Source organism: Thalassophryne amazonica, unplaced genomic scaffold (assembly GCF_902500255.1).
Source record: "Thalassophryne amazonica unplaced genomic scaffold, fThaAma1.1, whole genome shotgun sequence".
Taxonomy (NCBI): Eukaryota; Metazoa; Chordata; class Actinopteri; order Batrachoidiformes; family Batrachoididae; genus Thalassophryne; species Thalassophryne amazonica.
The window spans coordinates 147,742-163,397 of record NW_022986281.1 but is presented as its reverse complement, the minus strand read 5'-3'; the positions used below and the strand labels follow the sequence as shown (position 1 = coordinate 163,397).

Sequence of the window (15,656 nt, the reverse complement as noted above, 5' to 3'; positions counted from 1 at the left end):
GGATAGTCACACGACTGAAAAGCCACGGAAACCGTCTGAAAGCCATCTGAAAGCCGTCCTGTGAGACCAACACGGAAGTGGTTTTGTGCCGCGCCATGACCAGCACGGTGGCGCATTCCTCCGCTCCTCTTTCCATGAAAAAAACTCCTGTAACAGTGGAATGTGCCGAAAAAGTGCTGATGTCCACGCCTTCTGCCTTTTTTGTGGAAGTCACACGACGTCCCGGATCAACAAAGCTTCACGTTGGAAATGATCTGGTTGTTTCAGCGGGGTTTCAGCCTGTCGATCGGTGCTCGGAGTACGCCGCGCTCTCAGACACTGTGGGCGGTCTTTAAACCGGCTGGAGCACTCCTTAATCTGTGTAATCCCTATAAAATCGTCGCTGAAAGCCATCTGAATTTTCCGAATGGTGTCCACCTGGAGGTCTCTCACAGTTTCTGGAAGAATTTGATGCAGCAGTGCTCCAAATTGTTCAGACATTTTATTCGCAATAAAAATCCGACAAGAGGGGTGGACCACTGCTCACACAAAGCCTGCTCACAGGCGTGAAAAAACTCACGCATGCGCACGAAGGTTCAAGCTTGGCTAATGCAATCACACGTGAAACAAATCCATATGGTTTTTGCAAAAAATAAAAAGGTCCGATACTTTCCTAACAGACCTTGTATTTATGATTCTACAAGTAGAACAACGTACATCTCTTATAATAATTTCTGTAGTTACAACTGACTCACAGTGTACCACATGTACTACGAGCACATTGTGAGCCATTTATCTGTTGCTGTAAGTGTTGTAACCCAGTCCACGTCAGCACATAACTTCACGTTATATCAGCGCACAGTGCTGTAACACCATCTCACGTCCATGATTCCAAAGTATTTCAGTGAGCTCATCTCCCTGCATGTAAGAGACAAATAATGAAAAATGCTTAAAATGGCTCGGGATGAAGAGGGCCCTGGTCGGGGGCTTCACCCCCCAGAAGCTGAAGGGTTTTAGCCGTGCTCATGCTCCCCAGAACCATTTTCTGCAGTAAATTTGCAAGGAGAGTTAGGGAAGATGCAGGCAATGGTTTATCCAACTTTTTACAAGCTGGACGAAATCTATCTTCATCTGCCAGCAGCTTCTGTTCCCATGTGAGTCTTATCCACAACTGGAGAGAAGAGGAACAGACACTGCTGAAATGATCTTGTTTTTAAATGAAAAACTTTGAAGCCCCCAAATCCCCTTCATTTTGTACATACTATGGTCATAACAGTCCCTAGTTGAGCAAACATTTCACAATTTATGTCTCTCTTACATACAGTATTTTATGATGGCACAGTCACATTATAACACAAGTATACAAGGTCTGTCAATAAAGTATAGGTCCTTTTATTTTTTTCAAAAACTATATGGATTTCATTCATATATTTTTACGTCAGACATGCTTGAACCCTCGTGCGCATGCGTGAGTTTTTCCACGCCTGTTGGTGACGTCATTCGCCTGTGAGCACTCCTTGTGGGAGGAGTTGTCCAGCCCCTCGTCGGAATTCCTTTGTATGAGAAGTTGCTGAGAGACTGGCGCTTTGTTTGATCAAAATTTTTTCTAAACCTGTGTGGCACATCGAAGTGGACACGGTTCGAAAAATTAAGCTGGTTTTCAGTGAACATTTTAACGGCTGATGAGAGATTTTGAGGTGATACTGTCGCTTTAAGGACTTCCCACGGAGCAGGATGTCGCGCAGCACTCCCAGGCGCCGTCGTCAGCCTGTTTCAAGCTGGAAAACCTCCACATTTCAGACTCTATTGATCCAAGACGTCGTGAGAGAACAGAGAAGTTTCAGAAGAAGTCGGTTTCAGCATTTTATCCAGATATTCCACTATTAAAGGAGATTTTTTTAATGAAAGAGGTGCGGACGGATTGCAGCGTCGGCTCGCAGCCGCCGCAACGCTCCGCCACTGGAAAAACACCTCTGTTGGAAGCCTTAAGGACAAGTTGGAACATGCCCAGCTGTTAAACAATTTCTCATATACTCACTCCACTGAAAGCCATCAAAAGCTGCCTGGATTTTACAAATGGTTATCAACACAGAGGTGTTTTTCCTGCACCGTGCCGGCTGCGTCCCGATGCGCGGACCCATAAGACAAAACTTCTTCCATCAGTCTTGTTACACTGTCACATGGACTGTTCCAGTGCAGCCTGGTATTCTGGCCTGACCAAGTGTAATCAAAGGAGGTTGCAGATCATGCAGAACAAGATCATCAGGGCTGTGAAAACTCCGCGGATCCGCAGAATTCCACGGATTTCATCATGGGGAGGGGTGCGGGAGTGTCAGTGTTGTACTCTTTAATTGTGATCGTTACTGAGTTTTTAAAATGTTTATCGCAAAGCATTCTCTTTTTTTACGACATCATGCAAGTTTTATAAGTCCACGGACACTGATCTGTGTGTTACAGATAGAAATCATTTTCCTCGGATCCGCGCAGTTTTGAGGAAAATAAATGCCACTCAAAACCTCGCTGTTACGACAGTTGTCGTAAAGCGGGACTGGTTGGTTGCTGCGGTGACGCTGTGTGGCTCCTGTGCGAAGCTAGCTGAATGTAGCATGTGGACATCACAAACTTTTAGAACTGTCAAGTTTTTAAAAGAAGAATTTTGCAGCATGTCTGTGTCACGGAGCGACATGAGACAGAGCGAAGATGGCGAGAAAGACTGTTTTGATAAGGACAAGAATCCGTGGAATTGTTGCTGGCTTCATCAACACACCTGAAAGATAAACGGGAAAAGCGAACTGGTAAGAATTTTTTTCTCTCTCTGGAAAATAAACATTGGGCTGTTCAAACAGGATTTCAGAAAAGATTATGTGCCTTTTTTTCCTTTCATTAATCTAGACTTTCTTTGATTGAAAAAAGACATTGTGGCTTTGAATGAATTTAGGCTACATGAATTTACACAACAATGTAAATTAGTTTTTATTAATGTAGACTTTTTTCATGGGAAAAAAAAGACGTGGCTTTGAGTGGATTTACAGGAATTTACACAAGAATGTGTGGCTTTTTATTATTAGGTATGTTATTGATATTTTATCCTGATTTTTTTTTTTTAATATTCTACAATCTACCCCCTGCGAATTTTCCTCGAATTTCACAATTTTCATTTCACAGCCTTGGATCATGCGCTTTCATAGGCCTGGCCGAATTTAGAATGGTCAGTATGTTTTCCTGTTGAGCTCAGAGTTCAACAATTAAAATTAAATCATATGTTTAATATAGTGAATTAACAAGCCCCAAATTACTTGGTCACTTCTTTTAAATTTACACACACAGCACAATATTAATACTCGGTCGAGTACCTTGTCTCTGGTCATTCCTCAGGTGAAGCTCTGTGGGGCTTCGTCCTTCAAGTACACTGGAGCTAAACTATTTGATGGTCCGTCTCGTCAAATTAGAGTTTGTGAATCGAAGCCTCTTTTTAAAAACAGGGTCAGACAGTTTTTATTCCAACAATTGGCTCAACCAGAGAACAATCAATTTATTTATTATTGAGAAAAAAATTAAAAAATACTATATATTTTTATTTTATTAAGTCTTATGGGTTTTATGTATGTATGAATGTATTTTTGCCTTTGAGTATTTTTTGGGCCACAATGGAAACAAGCTTTTTTTTCCCTTTTTTCTGTTACCCTGTATTTTATGTATTTATGGGTTTTGTTAATATATTTTTGTATTATTTTTGTATTATTTTTCACAAATCAATTGTTCCATGCAAGTGCTATGTTAAAGACTGGCCAGCACGTGTTGCCGTATTTAATTGCTTCAAAAACTGAACCATTTCAACACAATTGCTTCATCTTCATTCAGTGGTTCAAAAGGCTTCAGTTTCTCCGTCAGTAGAATTATCAATAAAATGCGTCAGCAATCACACGTTTTCAGAGCAAGTGCACGGATACACTTACAATCATGAATACTTGCAAACCAGGACATTAAATAACGTATGATATGTCCTTTAAATTACCAAGTTTGCAACTTGTTCATGGGTTAAAGTTCTCTGTCGCCGCAACGGATTTCCGTCATTTGGAAGATTTAACCACACATACGCGTGTGCACGTGGTGTCATGCGTGTTTTGGGGCCGAAATATGATAGTCTCACTGTCAAAGCAACATCCCATTCTGCGCTAATCAAAACAGCAGCAATGTCAGCGTGGACTGCGGAGGAAGGGACTGTGTGAATTTTCCCTCCTCTCCGCTCTGTTTACTGCTTGCTATGAGCCACGGTTCTTCTCCTCTCTGTCTTTGTGGGAACATTGGCAGACACTCCCCAAGTAGAGCGAGGCGTGGCTTTGCTTTGAAACAATGAAGCAATGATCTGACTCTGCTTCGATGGTTTGTCGCTTTATCTTAATTTTCCCCTGCTAAAACCCTAAAGAGCATATGTCTGTGAGTAATATTTACCTTTTTTATATTAAACCGACCTGTTATGGTCTTCTAAAACAGTTGATAGATGTATTTTATAACTTGAAAACGGGACCAATGCTAACGCGTTAGCATGTCTATGGCGTTTTCAATGATAAAGTTAGCATTAAGCAGTTCGCATCTCAGCACAGTTTGTGTGCATGTTTTCTGTATAATAAATAATGGCTTAGTGTTTGTTGTCGTAAAAGAGTCAAATGTATTACGAATTATAATTTATTTATTTTTATTTATATATTAATAATAATAACCAGAAGAATCAGAATCGCCTTTATTGTCATTGTAATTTCCATTAAAACGATATTTGAGTGCCACTACAAAAAGGTGCGAGTAATTTTTAGCCAAATGAAAGATCGTGAAATTTAACGGTAAATTATTCAGAGTATATGCACAACTAATATAAACATAAGTTAATGAAATGTGGACTAAGTAATGTAAAACGAGAATTATATACAACTGGTTAAGTTTAATGACAATTTGTTTCTGTCAAACCAGATCTAAGCTGTGTTTTTACACACAAAAATAAAATGCAGTAAACTGCACATTTGTGTCTTTTTCATGAAAATAACTTATTAAAGATCACATATTACACTTTAGTCAGGCCTTTAAAATACTTTTGTGGACTCTTGCTGTAATATGTTGTCAGTGGTTGAGATCTAAAATCTAAAAATGCTCATAATCGGATGAAACCTGATGGAAATCTCTCAAAATAAAACATTATTCGAGGTATATTTTTGATGAGAATGTAACATCATAACTTTATTACAAGGTCAAACGTTGATGTTGCGTGATAAAGGCCTTTTAATAATAACTTCAAGAAATAATGGCAAAACTCACATGTAAGTAAAAAAACAAAAACAAACAAAAAAAAGATTAATCGATTACTAAAATAATCGTTAGTTGCAGCCCCAGTTTGTTTTAGGAGTGAGAGCATTTTACAGATTAAATGTGAATAAGCCAGTTTTGAGTTTCTCAGTGCGCATGCGTTAGTTGTTAGTTGTGAAATAAAATGACCTAAGGGATGTAAGTCCTGCTCACAGGCTGGCTACCAGAGACAGGACATGTTCACATCTTCAGTCAAACTCCAGACATCCACACCAAACTCCACATCACTACATATTCTGTCCCTGATTGGTCATCACGGCGCGTCAAGATGAAAAAGTTCAGATTTTTCAACTTGGGGAGGAGGGCAAAGCGACGTGATGTGACGCAATATCGTGCCACAAACGCGCCAATCGCTTCACTCGCGCCGCTTCATTTGCGTCCATCGCATCGCCCTGCATGGTTTGGCGCCAAAACGCGTCCTTCCATAGGTATTACATGGCAACTTGTCGCTGCTGTCACTCGAGTCGCGCCCGGTGTGAACACAGCATAAGTGTTGTATAACTGTGAAATATATATATATATATATATATATATATATATATATATATATATATACAGTAGTGTTCAGAATAATAGTAGTGCTATGCGACTAAAAAGATTAATCCAGGTTTTGAGTATATTTCTTATTGTTACAAGGTACCAGTAGATTCAGTCGATTCTCACATATTCAACAAGACCAAGCATTCATGATATGCACACTCTTAAGGCTATGAAATTGGGCTATTAGTAAAAAAAAAAAAAAAAAGGAGAAAAGGGGGTGTTCACAATAATAGAAGCATCTGCTGTTGACGCAACAAACTCAAAACTATTATGTTCAAACTGCTTTTTTAGCAATCCTGTGAATCACTAAACTAGTATTTAGTTGTATAACCACAGTTTTTCATGAGGCATTAATTTTCTTGGTTTGGAACCAAGATTTTGCTCATTTACTAGTGTGCTTGGGGTCATTGTCTTGTTGAAACACCCATTTCAAGGGCATGTCCTCTTCAGCATAAGGCAACATGACCTCTTCAAGTATTTTGACATATCCAAACTGATCTATGATACCTGATATGCGATATATAGGCCAAGCACCATAGTAGGAGAAACATGCCCATATCATGATGCTTGCACCACCATGCTTCACTGTCTTCACTGTGAACTGTGGCTTGAATTCAGAGTTTGGGGGTCGTCTCACAAACTGTCTGCAGCCCTTGGACCCAAAAAGAACAATTTTACTCTCATCATTCCACAAAATATTCCTCCATTTCTCTTTAGGCCAGTTGATGTGTTCTTTGGCAAATTGTAACCTTTTCTGCACATGTCTTTTATTTAACAGAGGGACTTTGCAGGGAATTCTTGCAAATACATTAGCTTCACACAGGCGTCTTCTAACTGTCACAGCACTTACAGGTAACACCAGACAGTCTTTGATCATCCTGGAGCTGATCAATGGGTGAGCCTTGCCATTCTGGTTATTCTTCTGTCCATTTTGATGATTGTTTTCCATTTTTTTCCATGCGTCTGTTTTTTTTTTTTTTTTGTCCATTTTAAAGCATTGGAGATAATTGTAAATGAACAACCTATAATTTTTTGCACCTGCGTATACGTTTTCCCCTCTCCAATCAACTTTTTAATCAAACTATGCTGTTCTTCTGAACAATGTCTTAAATGTCCCATTTCCCTCAAGCTTTCAAAGAGAAAAGCATGTTCAACAGGTGCTGGCTTCATCCTTAAATAGGGGACACCTGATTCACACCTGTTTGTGCCACAAAATTGACGAACTCACTGACTGAATGCCACACTACTATTATTGTGAACTCCCCCTTTTCTACTTTTTTTCTACTAATAGCCCAGTTTCATAGCCTTAAGAGTGTGCATATCATGAATGCTTGGTCTTGTTGGATTTGTGAGAATCTACTGAATCTACTGGTACCTTCTTTCCCATGTAACAATAAGAAATATACTCAAAACCTGGATTAATCTTTTTAGTCACATAGCACTACTATTATTCTGAACACTACTGTATATATGTGTGTGTGTGTGTGTGTGTGAGATCAGGTGGCTTATGAAAAACACCATCGTGGAGACATTCCATGTCCATGTTCACAGCGGCAATAAAACAGCTGAGAGGGGCACGTTAAAACAGCGTCCACATCCAGATCCAAAATCTGACAGACTCTCTCAAAGTAAAATAAAAATAAAGCCGACCAGCTCCACTGAAGAGAAGACAATACAAAAGAGGAAAAAATATGGATGTGAAAACATGTCACATGGATTGCCAGCCAGAGAACAGGTCCAGGTCCACTCTAAGTCGACATGCACAGTTTGCGTCCACGATCACCAGCCAGATGCCCGACTGCGGTTTTGCCTTCATCTCATGTTCTGTCACACTGTGGCACATTACATAGTCCATTATCCCCTGAAAATAATGTGACTCTTTTTCCCAATGTAAGAAATCCATCTGCGTGTCCAGGCAGTCTGTGAAAAATAGCATCATAGAGATGTCCCACATCCATGCGACAGTAAACCAGCATCCTTTCACACAAACAGCGCATCACCACACTTTAGTTTCCAAGATCCAACAGATTCTGAAAAAGTTAAGAGTTTCAGGGTGAAGTGTGTCGTCTCCTGTCTGTATATCGTCTGTAAATCTGAGCCATCATTTCGAATGAAAGCTCAGAAGCTTCGTTATCAGGCGGAGACGGTTAATTTCTCTCTGTCAGTCATCAGGATGTTTCAACTTTTACTAAAATGTACGTCACTCACCGAGAAATGCAGAGAATTGCTGACTAAAACGGTTTCCAGAAATGGACCTGCTAACACTCAGAATGAGAGCAGTAATTACCAATAAAATCCATCAGCGTTCACTTATTCGCGCATGTGCATGGAGAGTTACAATCATGAGTACGTTTATGTTGTCTTGCTAACTGTGACGTTAAATAGCGTGCGACATGTCCTTTAAGTGGTATTAAAGTGCCTTATATCAGTCTTTCAAATCTTTAATTAATTCCAAGACACTGCAAGTAAAATATCAAAATGAATCACAGTGCACACACACACACACACACAGTGTTCAACCGCTCATCCAAGATCAGGTCGTGGGGTGTTGGAGCCTATTTACAGTCATGGGGCATGAGGCGGGCTACACCTGAGACAGGACACCAGTCTGTTGCAGGGCCACATACAGTAGTGTTCAGAATAATAGTAGTGCTATGTGACTAAAAAGAACACCCCCTTTTCTATGAGAGCCTACACAGAAACCCCCTTTTCTACTTTTTTTTTTACTAATAGCCCAATTAATAATTAATTAATAGCCTTAAGAGTGTGCATATCATGAATGCTTTGTCTTGTTGGATTTCTGAGAATCTACTGAATCTACTGGTACCTTGTTTCCCATGTAACAATAAGAAATATACTCAAAACCTGGATTAATCTTTAGTCACATAGCACTCCTATTATTCTGAACAATACTGTATAGACAAACACATTCACACACGCACGCACACCTACGGACAATTTAAAGTTTCCAGTCCACCTAACCTGCATGTCTTTGGATGTGGCAGGAAGCTGCAGCACCCGGAGGGAACTCACACGAACACGGGCAGAACATGCAAAATCAACAGAGAAAAGCCACGGGTGGGCATCGATCCCATGACCTGTGAGTCAACAGTGCAAACCACTAAGCCACTGTGCTGGGAATGGCAACATGATTTTTAAAATTATGTTTCACTGAAAGCCTCTTGTAAGACCACACAAAGCAAGAAAGTGAAGACAACAAATCTCTTTTGTTTGCTGCCGGATGCTCAGAGCAGAGACTCTTGAGGAAGTGTAAATTTCATGAAAATTGGCTTCTCAGGCAAGATTTTGCAGTGTGGCCTGAACCAGTAACCATCCTCTGTGTTCCAATGCATCTTTGACCCAATTTGTCCCTAATCCTCAACCATTTGCATTGTTCCCCTTTCATTTTTTGATTATTGTTGCTTTGGTCTCAAAATGTCTATCGATCTTGCCTTAAACTGGAGGATTCCTGATGACAAGACTCAGTGTTTCACAGGAGTCACATTGTAGCGGGCTGTATGTCTGTACACCGCTTTGTCTAGGTCACTGGTTAGCATCAACGTCTCACAACCATACAGCAAGACGGGCACCAGGACCCTAAAGACTTGAACCTTTGTTGTCCTGCAAAGATATCAGCATTGCCAAACACATGTGACCGGTGACCTCATGACTCCATAAGCTCTTCCCAGGTGTCTTGTAATTTCAGGGGCCAAAGACCAGAGACATGAATGTCTCTGCTGAAATAAGTAAATATCTCTGCAAGTTCAGTTCGTACAGATGCACGTCTGATGGCTGAGTCTAGGACATCATTAAAAGCATGAAACTTCACCCTTTAAAGCCTTAATCTTGGTCATTAAAAGCCTGAATATTGGTCGTTTAAAGCCTGGATCTTAATCTTGGTCGGGGACAATCACAGCCCCAGACACTCCAATTCCTCACTCAGCCTCTCAATCGTTGCAATCAGAGTCTCCATTGATTCTACGAGTCAATGTGTACTCACACATTGATACAAAATTCAAACTGCAACCACTTGTAGGCGTTGCCTGCAACACGCAGACAGCTTATAGTCAAACATTACAGTGGGACGGCTGCGTGTTGTGTCCATGTATTGTGCGAGTTTGTCACATGGATTCACTCACCAGTTGTGAAGAACCACAACATGATGGCCATTTTGACCCCTGCAGAAATGTCTCCATGGACATTTGGGTGCCAGTAGTGCAATGATGGGACTGATCTTGGCCAGTCCCTCTGTGTCAGAGACAGTGGCTCTGTGGTCAGACTGGGTTGGTGGACAGTGTGGCGTACACACTGGCACTGATTGTGGCCCTCCCATTGTTCGCCATCTGGTGTGATTGGCAGCAGTCAGTTCCATTTGGATGACACAGGATTGCTGCCAACATCTGTGGGTGATCGGACCCGATTGCTTCATATTTGGACTTGTGATGTCATTCTGGGAAAAAAAAAATTCTTTTCTAGTTTGTACACTGGCTGAAAGTGGCAGGACAACAAGGAAACTGAAATGCATTGTGCTTTGATTTTGTGTGTGTGTGTGTGTGTGTGTGTGTGTGTGTGTGTGTGTGTGTGTGTGTGTGTGTGTGTGTGTGTGTGTGTGTGTGTGTGTGTGTGTGTGTGTGTGTGTGTGTGTGTGTGTGTGTAGCCGTCACTGTGTTCAGTTCTTGATGAGTGTCTGTTTTGTAATATGGTTTATTAATGACAGAAGCATCATGGATCATCTGTTTTAAATGTGTATATCAAGTTGTTGTACGTCTCGATATTTATATAAATGATTCTTTGTTTATCTCAAAAAACAAGTTGGTGTGGCCCAGTGGGAGGGGCTTAGTTCCTCCAGAGGTTCCTGTCAAGTTTCCTGCTGTGACGACCACCATGCTGAGAGACTCGGAGGCTGAAAATGTGAAGTCAGACTGTTTATCCATTTTTATGTCATGAGCATCCTTTTATTTTAACAAAATAAATGTTTTTTACTCTCATGGATCTGAACTGGTTTCCAGTGTTTGTTCAGCTTTATTACTCTGACTCGAAGACAGTGTATGACACCGACCCTCACATAACCTGACAATAAGTCTGCATGTTGCGTGAGAGTAAACCTTGTCCCTTCATGATCTTGACTGTCTGGATCATATCAGCTGTTAATATTGTCTACTCATGAGTATTAAGTTGACATGAGAAAGCTGGTCTGGATCAGGGAGATGAGACCATGAACCAGTCGAGTTGCTCGGTGTTGCTTGGATCCATGACAGAAGATCAATGCCGAGTGTGGAAACCTTGATCCAGAGCCTGAAGGATGCTTAATAGCTCCTACTCCACTACTGGCCTCACCAAGTTATGTCTGGATCTGTTATGTGAGCCATAAACAAGAACTACTGTATTTGTTGTTGAAATCGTTTAAGAAGCTTTATTCAAGTGTAATGAATACTCCAATCCAGCAGGTGGTGGTATACATCTAGAACCCTCAATCCAAAGATAGAGCGCCCTCTGTGGGGGAAAAGTTAAGTACAAAACCATGTAAACTGCTGATCCGCAATGAAAAGAACCAACCTTACTGTTTTTCAGGTTTCTGTATTTTCACACACAAATATATATATTTTTACACACACACATTTATTTATTTATGTGGGTTTATAATAGTTGCCTACATGGTGTTTTGTTTAGACCTTAAGAGATTTTGGATGATTACAAACATGGTTCAAACATCCTGAAATCTGCAACAAAGTGATAAATTTACAGCCTTCACCAACATTACAGTGTTGAACTATGTAAATTGTTCACTGATTAAAGTGTAATGTTTGACTCTTGGATGAATACAGGAATAAAAATTAATAGACAAAACTGATAAACAGGTAAGGAACAACTGAACACTATGACGTCACAGCACGCCCTTACTCCTTAACAAACATGGCTGCCATCTGTTCTCCCAGCATCCTTTGTGTTGCTATGTTGACAAAACAAAAAACTGACTGGTCTCATACGTCACCACGTACCTGATTGGCTGCAGCCTTTGTTTATAACGTAGCCCTGGTACCACAGTCTCTGGAGGAGTGAACCAACTTACATTTCCGGTAGTTACGCCACAGCCAATCACAGACCAAGGCGTGATAGCCAATAGCGGCCGACGTATCAGATGGACCAATCACAGCCATGTTTTCAAAAACATGCTACCAGTCTCTGTATAAAAGACTGTGGTTCCAGCGCTACAGCGCCACTTTCAGTTAGGATCGAAGAAATTGCCAGCTGAAAAAAGTTCCTCTGCACTTCGGTCTAAGATTGTGGTCTTTTTCTGACAAGTGAACTTTATTTCCTTGATCTTATCTGGTAAGAGACACTAACTATTTATTTATTTTGTTTAGCTAACTCCTCTTTAAGCTAACATCAGTTATCAGTTCATCTTTAAAGTTAAGAAAACACAAAATATATTGACTTCACTCTGTCGAAGTTGTGGCTTTGCTCATCTAATAAATGTTTTTAAAGCAGTTTATACATTAATATATTTCAACATCTGAGATTTAAAAAAAAAAATTTTAAGCATATTCTCTTGTAAAAGAATAAGAATGGTTAAAAATCCTGGTTTGATTTTAAATCTTTGAAACGAGTTTGACAACCGGATGTGGATTCACATTTAGTTCTGAAGATGTGCAATGGGATCTCTCCCCCCACAAAAAATCGATTTCTCAATGTGATTTATTTATTTTTTTATTATTTTATTTTAAAAGATTTACTTTTACATTTAGACAATGTTGCCAGATAGCTGTTGTAAAAGTATATTTGACCCACGTTTTCTGAAAATATTTATTCAGATTCAAGAGGTACTTGAAAACAATCTATTTTATTTGTAGGCAGTGGATATTTTGCCAGATATGGCAAACATGCATGTAGTGATATTTGACCGGATCTCCTCGCTGATTGGCTTTAAATGGCATTTTGGGTGCCATAAAGTCGTTTGAATTGGAACAGAAAATCACCTACTGGCAGAGGGATTCTCGGACGCTAAAAGCAGCTCAAAAATGTGGCATAGCCGTGCCCAAAATTATTTCCACCGTGCCCGAAATTATTTCTGGCGCTTTTTGCCACGCGGTGGAAATAATTTTTGCAGTCTTGTTAATTTTCTGTGTAGGGCGGGGATGATAAACAAAACCTGCAAATTCAAGACAGAATAAAAATGAAAATACAGAAGTCCACGTGTACATGTCCACCCCTGAAAATAGTGAATGGTAAAATATGCCAATTTTCAACAATAAAAATCACCAGTATCGACCAACTATCATGAATGTGAAATAAGGAGATCTTAAACTCTGATCGCTTTTAAGTTCCCGCCCGACCGTGGCCGTTCCGTCGTGAATAAATTGAGACGGCCGGCAAAACACCACAAGCCGCGTACGGCGAAATATCGTCCAATTCAACTTTGGCATAGCTGATTTCATCACAGGTTCTGGTACCGATGACGTCATTTGAATTAGCCAATCAGTAGGAGATCCGGCAAAACATCACTAGCTGTAGGTTTGCCAGGTCCAGCAAAATATCCACTACCTTATTTGTAAGTCAAATCTCTGTTTGATTCTGTAAAATTAAGTAATCTGGTAAAGATTTTAATCATACTGTGACGGATGTCACAGGTTCTTTCTACCACAGGAGAAATTCACTCAATCATAACTTGGGACAAATTCTGGAGGCTCTGGAAGCTGTTGATGCTGAAGGACACCGGTTTACTGGTTTCCAGTGGTCCCTCGTTTATCACGGGAGTTACGTTCTAAAAATAACCCATGATAAGCGAAATCTGCGAAGTAGTCAGCGCTATTTTTTGCAATTATTATAGATGTTTTAAGGCTGTAAAATCCCTCACTACACACTTTATACACTTTTCTCAAACATGCGTTAACATTTTCTCACTTTTCTCTCCTGTGTAAACACTCTCTTTTTTCTTCTGTGCGAGAAGATTATAAACAGACACACGCAGAACACAACGCGTGTGCTCTCCCTTCACTCACTGCGTCCGGAGGTACGGATGCGGGACCCGCAAAGTCCTCTCTCGGTGGCCACGGAGCTCTGTGGCTGCGGTCAACATCCGCATCAAAACAGCGAGCGTAGTCTCTGGACCTGTTGCCAGATTTGGCGCAGTTCCGCACAGCAGAGGGCAGTGTCAATGGCCCGCTGCTGCGTTTACCGAGCCCGCAGAAAGCGCATCGGAAGCAGTGAGAGCAATCGCGGTGATGCTGACCGGTGCCGCGACCTGCCCGCCTGTTAAGGATGCAGAACACAATGCACCGTAAAAAAAAACAAGCATGCAAAATTGCTCCAAAAAAACAAACTCGAAACTGCGAGGCCGCGAAAGGTGAACCGCGTTATAGCGAGGGACCACTGTATATCTAAAATACGAAATGCACTGCGTTTCTGTAGTGCTTTTCAGTCAAAGGTCCATGATGGTAGTATATGTGCTCAGCAAGTTGCTCATCAAATTACATGAATACTGTTTGTGAGTCAGTATTATACAGTGGGACAAAAAACTATTTACTAGGCTCCTGATTGTGCAAGTTCTACTTAGAAAGATGAGAGGTCTGTAATTTTCAACATGGGTACACTTCAATTATGAGAGACAAAATGAGAAAACAAAATATCCAGGAAATCACATTGTAGGATTTTAAAAGAATTTCTTTGTAAATTATAGTGGAAAATAAGTATTTGTTCAGTAACAAAAATTCCACTCAGTACTTTGTAACATAATCTTTGTTGGCAATGACAGAGGTCAAACCTTTCCTGTAAGTCTTCACCAGGTTTGCACACACTATAGCTGGTATTTTGGTCCATTCCTCCATGCAGATCTCCTCTAGAGCAGTGATGTTTTAGGGCTGTCGCTGAGCAACATGGACTTTCAACTCCCTCAACAAATTTTCTATGGGGTTGAAGTCTGGAGACTGGCTAGGCCACTCCAGGACCTTGAAATGCTTTTTACGGAGCCACTCCGTTGCCCGAGCGGTGTGTTTGGGATCATTGTCTTGCTGGAAGACGCAGCCACGTTGCATCTTCAATGCTTAAAGTCTCACGATACATGGCCACGTTCATTCTTCACTTAACATGGATCAGTCGTCCTGTCCCCTTTGCAGAAAAACAGCCCCAAAGCATGATGTTTCCACCCCCATGCTTCACAGTAGGTATGGTGTTCTTGGAATGCAACTCAGCATTCTTCTTCCTCCAAACACAACGATTTGAGTTTTTACCAAAAAGTTCTATTTTGGTTTCATCTGACCACATGATATTCTCCCAATGCACTTCTGGATCATCCATATGCTCTCTGGCAAACTTAAGACAGGCCTGGACACGTACTGGCTTATGCAGGGGGACACGCCTAGCACTGCAGGATTTGAGTCCCTCTCTGCGTAGTGTGGAGTCTTTGTTACTTTGGTCCCAGCTCTCTACAGGTCATTCATCAGGTCCCTCCATGTAGTTCTGGGACTTTTGTTCATCGTTCTCATGATCATTCTGACCCCATGTGATGAATTCTTGCATGGAGCCCCAGATTGAGGGAGATTATCAATGGTCTTGTATGTCTTCCATTTTCTTACAATTGCTCCCACAGTTGATTTATTCACACCAACGTGCTTAACTATTGTAGATTCACTCTTCCCAGCCTGGTGCACATCTACAGTTTTCTTCCTGGTATCCTTCGACAGCTCTTTGGTCTTGGCCATGGTTGAGTTTGGAGTCTGACTGTTTGAGGCTGTGGACAGGTGTCTTTTATACAGATAACGAGTTCAAACAGGTGCCATTAATAC

At 40.9% G+C, this 15,656-nt stretch overlaps 1 long non-coding RNA gene across 1 annotated transcript; it reads right to left on the bottom strand.

Annotated features, from left to right (window-relative positions):
* Positions 1-1,052: 1,052 nt before the first annotated feature.
* Positions 1,053-14,176, bottom strand: LOC117505970. Its single transcript, XR_004559320.1, has 3 exons — positions 14,165-14,176; positions 11,874-11,881; positions 1,053-1,185 (listed from the first exon to the last, which is right to left on the bottom strand). It is a non-coding gene; the product is annotated as an uncharacterized LOC117505970 (long non-coding RNA).
* Between the last annotated feature and the right edge of the window lie 1,480 nt (positions 14,177-15,656).